Source organism: Glandiceps talaboti, chromosome 8 (assembly GCF_964340395.1).
Source record: "Glandiceps talaboti chromosome 8, keGlaTala1.1, whole genome shotgun sequence".
Lineage (NCBI taxonomy): Eukaryota > Metazoa > Hemichordata > Enteropneusta > Spengelidae > Glandiceps > Glandiceps talaboti.
The window spans coordinates 19995665-20002712 of record NC_135556.1 but is presented as its reverse complement, the minus strand read 5'-3'; positions in this window follow the sequence as shown (position 1 = coordinate 20002712).

Sequence of the window (7048 nt, the reverse complement as noted above, 5' to 3'; positions counted from 1 at the left end):
ACGTGTTTTTTCTTTCACAGAAGATTACTTGAGATTTCATCAAGATAGGTAACGATTGCACTCTTGGCTATGCAATAGCCGTTAGTAGTGTACGATATCGCCATAAATGCTTCCGTTAGACTCATTATCATTGCGGATCGTCGTATCGAACAGATAAAATATTGACATCAGTCCCCTTGGACAAAGTAGACTGTAATATGATGAGAAATCCTCGCAGGATTTGATGGATTACAGATAGCTCTTCAGTTCATGCACTAACTACTTTTTTGATGTGACCATCGTCAATAGACAGCCTTAGGCTAGACTTAGCGAGATGTCGAGGTTATTGTATCCCAAATGACAGGGTAAACTATTGCTTGTAATTTACTGTACCATATGTTATGTTGATATGATCACGCAACTCCAACCTATCTACAATTTTCCATATATAGATTTTATGTTTAGTTACATTTGCTCATGTTTTTATTATTGGAAACGAATATTTTAGAATTGGAAACGAATGCCAAGTTTCGATCCGTCCACTACGAACCTTAATGACTTAATTATTTAACGATAATGTTTCTCGCTGAACGCTGAATAATTAAATTATTGACTGATCAAGTCCGTAGTATAGTAGACGGATCGAAACGTGGCATTCGTTTCCAATTTACCGTTCCAAGTAACTATATTGTACTGTCCTACTGATTCTTGGAACCATGGACAAATATATTCTCAATATGACATGTTTTATACATTGACGTCGACGTGGTTTATTTTACACAGTTTCCTACTTTATGTAAATTCAAAGAGCTATGCAAATTACCTCATTTAATATACATGTAAATATTTCCTACATCAATTTCTTGGCAAATTGCTTTTTTTCCGTATCAACATTTCCTGAAAATTAGAGGTGAATTTAATGGCAAAATCTACTTAACAACGATTTGCTATAATAATTTTCTTCGCCGGCTTCGTCGAATTTTTCTCAAGAAACACATTTAACAAGAGGAATCGAGTTTAGTACATGAAAACTTTTTGAATATTACTCCATCTACAAGGAATTTAACTGAAATCAGGAAGTAATTTCTCAGTAACGCCTGAGGAATTCGGATAGTAATTACATTATATAGCAGTCACATGTCCATGACACTGTGATTACAGATTTCCATCGGACGTGGGTATAGTTAAGTAGTCTCTATAAATTATAGGTTTGTAATCTAGGGAAATTACAGTTTGCAGAATTGCCAAGTGAATGTTTAAAAACTCCAAATTAAAGTTTCAGTTTTTCTGAGCTATTGCGATTAACAATACAACACTAAGGACGACAGGGCAGGAAACACCAGATGTCAACTGAATGCCTTCCGTAAGGGCAAACCTTTATTAGATTGTTGTTCCTTCATGCCTTGTCGAAATTAAAAATACTTCGCTACCAGATATGACATTGTATCCATTAGTTACTAGGCATAAACAAATAAAATTTACATCCATGAAAAACAGGCTATTATATATCCATACACTTGTCAGGCAGGTTTGAATTGGGTAAATGCTGACAATACTAAAGGGATATTATTCAGACAACATTTAATCATCTTTCATGTTGAGTCTTAATGTAATAGATACAATTTTTATAGTGAGTACACCGTGGGTATACCGAAGTCTTGTGTTCGTGACCTCTTTTGCGTCTTACTATGTTCAATGGGCCAGGCATCTCTTCTGACGGTACGCCCTCACATTGTTATTGTGCCATACTTCAAAGTGGCAATATGAATAAGAAATTGTATTTAATTTAATTTAAACAATAAAAAATTGAAATGATTTTGCTGTGTTTTTACTACTTGACAAAACAATCTGAAACAGCCTTAAACTCTGTTACAATTCTCACTGACTTCGTTAAGTTGTCTCAATTTAAACGAACAACTAATTCACTTGTATAGTGCTCAATCTTCTGCTATATAAAACAACACATTAAATGTGCATACATAGTTTAATTTAATTTGGTTACTCGTTTGGTTGGAAATCGAATCACGTATAAAACCATTCTACACGCTTCTTTGTTTGTTTGTTTTTACAACTCGTGAGTTACAAGCAAGGACGGGATGTGTGTTATTTCACAATGCTTTTTCATGTAGAAAACATAGTAAAACTTGTTTAAATTTAAACCAAAATGAATACAAATTTGTCAGCATATTACCATATCTTCGTACACAAAGTTTGCGCTAACTTAGAACAGCCAAACTCTCTTAATAGATATTAGATAATATTAGATAACGAAGGAATAAAATCTGAACTGTATACCTTATTAGACAAATCTCATATTTCCCTTCAATTACACACAAACATTCAGCTTAAGTAGAAAGCCCATTAGACTAATTGCAGAATTCAAGTTACTGAGTCATGCAGGTCTAAAAAAAGACAACACCGCACTATCAACTTTACCAAGGAATCTCATCTTGAGTAAACTAGAAATAGTACTCCAGGCTGTTATTGGGCAATGTATAAAGCTGATAGGGCCTGATATCCTCCCTGATATGGCCTGATACCCGTTCTCAGTCGAAAACAATATCCAACATTCACTTCGTCTTGTTACCTCCCTTTCTCTCTATCCTACCAATTCTAATTTTTGTATTTTCGAAAATCATTGCTGACATTGACAAAATTGGAATGATTCTTTCTTTACCTAAATACTTCACCCCCTAAAAGAGAAGAATCGCCTCACAAAACATCTTAAGGTTTACGATGATACCTCCCTTTGTTGATACCATGTACAGTGACATATATATTGCTTGAATAATCAAAGCATGGAATGTCTGTATAAACATCTAGTGATGCTTATTTGATTTTTCATGAGAATAAAAAGGCGCTGAATTTTTTCTCCGAAAGATATGTCTCAAGAATCTTACAAGGGAAAACCCATTGATGGCAAAGACTTAATATTCATAAAACGTCCTTATAGTCAGTTTTTCATTTCTTTAGGAATTATACCTATGAAATAATTTCAGTGATACCTTGGTTTGATCTTAAACCAGTTCATGAGATACCGGAAAGCATTTTCCTTTAAACATGGGGTGACAATTATCAAAATACAGTCATTTCCTACATCTATTTGTTGCTACTAATTTCACTGAAATCAGGTCTCCATTCAGTCACATAGAAGCAAAGTATCTGATAGCTGTGTCTTCTACGAAGACTTGTTAATCTGAACTTTTCCTTTATTATGTCACGAATCAAGAGTGGCTCGTGGATAGAGCAGATCTGATTTCACCGTTACCCAAGGCCCTAACAATATTGATGGGAGTTCAGTACATTCAACTTCAAAATACAATCCTCAATGACAGTTCAGATATAAGGAGAGCACATGCTCATGAATGTTGGTTAGAGCTCACGGCAAATTTATAAAGGAGGAAATAGTTACGGTGTTTACGAGAGTCATAACACTAAGCTGTCAAGAAAAACATATATACGTACCTTATTCTATCGCCATTAGATAATGACAATATCTTTAATATTTGTCAAGTATCTTTACAGGGAGCAAACTCTGGTTGATCATAACCCCGAAGGGATGCTTATATTTTTGGCCTGCCTGTCTGCCTGCTTGCCAGTATGTATATTAGTGCTTCAAATGAAATGACATTTGGTATACAAGTTTTATGTGGTCTATGCATATTAATTACTCCATTTGCATATTAATTTAGGATATTCCTAATAACATTTGTTGATAGTCCTAATAATTACAGAAAGATGTTATGCAAGCACAACTTGCATAATTTATCATTAAACCACTTCATCAATATCATCATTACATCAAAAGCGACTTGCTTTTGAATTTTTTACATGCATATTCTACGCATTTTGTTTAAATCTGTTTATTATTCATCGAAATCCATAATATCAATTACCCTTTTGCCATGTAAGTTTACAAAATTTGTAAATGTTCTCAAGTAGGATTTGAATATTTCTAAAGTAGGATTTGAATAATTTAAACAATACTTGGCAAATATATTCTATATGTTTTTTGAAGTCATGATGGTCGAAAATCTAGAGTGTCCGGCTTGGAATCGGCAGGTGGCATGTTCTAACACAACTGCTGCCGTTTGTTTCTGAATGGCTAAAGTCATTCAGCAAGCTCTTACCCACTATTGTGTCCAATTCAACCCAACAGTACAATTTGGGACCTGCTAGGACACAGTTTGCAATGTGAATGCGTATTCTTATTTGCTCACTGAGCCTAGATGTTATTCTCCCCAGGGAGTTGAGGAAGTATAATAACATAGTGCTTTGAGCAGTGTGGGAAAGCGTTGTATAAAAACTAATATCATAATTATTTATCATTACATTTGAAGAAATTTGTGAAACATTTTTTATGGCATTTATTTTGGGTACGGACCAAAAAATAGATTTAATTTTATTTATTGTGTGTACAGCTAGAAAAGTACATTTACCCACAGGTGATGCTATAGTGATCTCAGTACGGTATTACGAGTGAGTAACTACCAAAGAAAACATTTTCGTTTTAAAAAACCGTTCCAGTTGCAGTTAGTGCAGCTTTAATACATACATACTCACAAGGACATCAGTCATTTCTTTTCATGTGAAAGTATTGCTAGTATTATTATAATGTTGTAAGATTACTAAAGTTCAGGGATGGTGAACACTTTGAAGCAGGGCAGAAACCTGCCAAGCATGTTGGCCTGAGTGGCAAGGACGGTGTTAGCACCATGTTTTCTCTACAATGGGGAGAACACTGTAATTATTTTGGTGCCATTTTGCTATCACAGGTAATACATATCCAGGAACAAGCAAATCTTCTTTCATCCTCGAAATATTATTTTCGACATGTAGCTGATGGGCAGGATGACTGTAGTGGCATACATATACCGTACACGTGTCTCTCGAGTACTAAATCTTAGCTAATATAAATATCCATGAAGAGAATGTACGACAGTGAAACTACACATGGGAAATAATGCAAGCAATTACACGTTAAACCCTACAGAAATCTTACAAGAAAATTCCAAACATTAATATGGATAGGATTCAATTGCAAGTACTTCAAACGACAAAGTCCTGATAACACACGGAGATTTTCTTGGCAAGAATGGCGTTATTGATGAAAAATATAGACAGACTGATTCAGCAGAGAATCCTTTTTTCAATTGTTTGGAGATCAACGAGTAAATCAATTTAAAACATTTGTTTACATTTGAATAGAAGTATCGAAATACGTTAATAGTGGTAAATACAGACAGAGATTCACGCACTTGGAGACGTCTTCCAAAGTTGTTCGGAATAGATGGCGATATCGCTATATGATACTAGTTCACACTGCTTTCCCAGCATAACATCATTCTTCATTGTTTAGTTATAAATGTCATTAATTACTATTACTAATTATAAACCCCTTTAAAGGACCATACTTCCATGCGCTAATTATATATGTAAGATTGACAAGCTTCACACAATGTAATTTCAATAACAGGGATGCGCCAAACGTGTTGCATGAATACGCAGATCAGATATCATAATACCTCAAGGGGACTTTTGCGTTATCATGTGAATAGAACCGCAGCATTTCTCAAAAGAATTATTCCAACAATCTGATGTGAAAGGTTGGATTTGGTCATAGAAAATTCTGACTGAATTCTCTTTCTCCTGATTAGTATCACGTTACTGTAATGTTCTAAGAATTGATCTTGCTTTGGGGCAGCAATCTATACCACCTGATCGATGAAGAGTTTTGCTACGAGGGGTACATTGATACCGTATTGAAGTGTATATCAGTAAAATACGGGAATGTATTAAATAACCAAAGGGAAAACGTAATTTGTCATCTCTCTCGATAACAAGCATCGAGGAGCCTTGCTTTTTCTAATGCGAAGGATGGACAAATGTTGGAGACATCAAGTCTACGGGTAAAACAAAGGTGAACGTAAAATTTTACAATGCTATCCTTTTAAGACACTCTTCTAGACATACATACTTAGTCGTACGAAAATGTACTTTCTTTTATGACATTATTAGACAAAGATGTGATTTTATGATTAATGTGAATCGTGTCATTAAATTCTAAGGAAATAAGTGTATCAATCTAATTTTCTTTCTTTCACATTTCTCGCATTTACGTTAACCCTCTGCCTCCCCCTCACTAATTGCCTATTTGTCTGTCCCTAGGCCTCTCTCTCTCTCTCTCTCTCTCTCTCTCTCTCTCTCTCTCTCTCTCTCTCTCTCTCTCTCTCTCTCTCTCTCTCTCTCTCTCTCTCTCTCTCTCTCTCTCTCTCTCTCTCTATTAATTTGAACTACATATCGAATTTCTCTCATATTCACTATATCTCTGCTACATATTTCTGACTTCAGCATGTTTTGCAATGAAGTACTAAATTAAATGTATAATATTTCGAGTTCCGCAATCGAAAATCCAAATACTCATATTGTTCAAACCAAAGACCCTCTATGTTCAAACTTATGACCAAATTAACACTTGGATTTAATACCGTTATCGCAATTTTCGATCAATTTTATCTTAAATAGAAAATGGTCATAAAGCAAAGTATTAAAGGTAACTATGGCTTAGTATGCAAGTAACTACTATACGCTTTGGGAGATACGAAGAGCTCGAAATTGGCCAATTGATTTAATAGAAACGTTTTCTGTAATAATCAACAACAAACGGAAAATGTAATGTACTATAATAGTTTTCTAACAACTTAAAAATGAAATTTGCGAAAAGTTTCTCGATGTACCATACTTTACATAATCAGATTATTGATGAAATTATGTTTAAATTTAATGAAAATTGACAGGTGAATTTTATCGTATGGTTGCAAGAAATGGCATGTTGTCTTGCGAATCACTATGGGTAGGTCATGTTTAATCGACAGTGCTTGCAAAGTACGTCATGTGCCTTTAGCTTTACTGTGCTTGTCAGTACAATTTGACGTAAATATGCATACCCCCTGATTACGTCCTAAAGTCAGTCAGTTTAAAGAGTCAATATTGACGACTTTCCACAATAACAATGCAATGTTCTCTGTATATCACGACGCATACCTATCATTCAACGCAAAGTAAATGA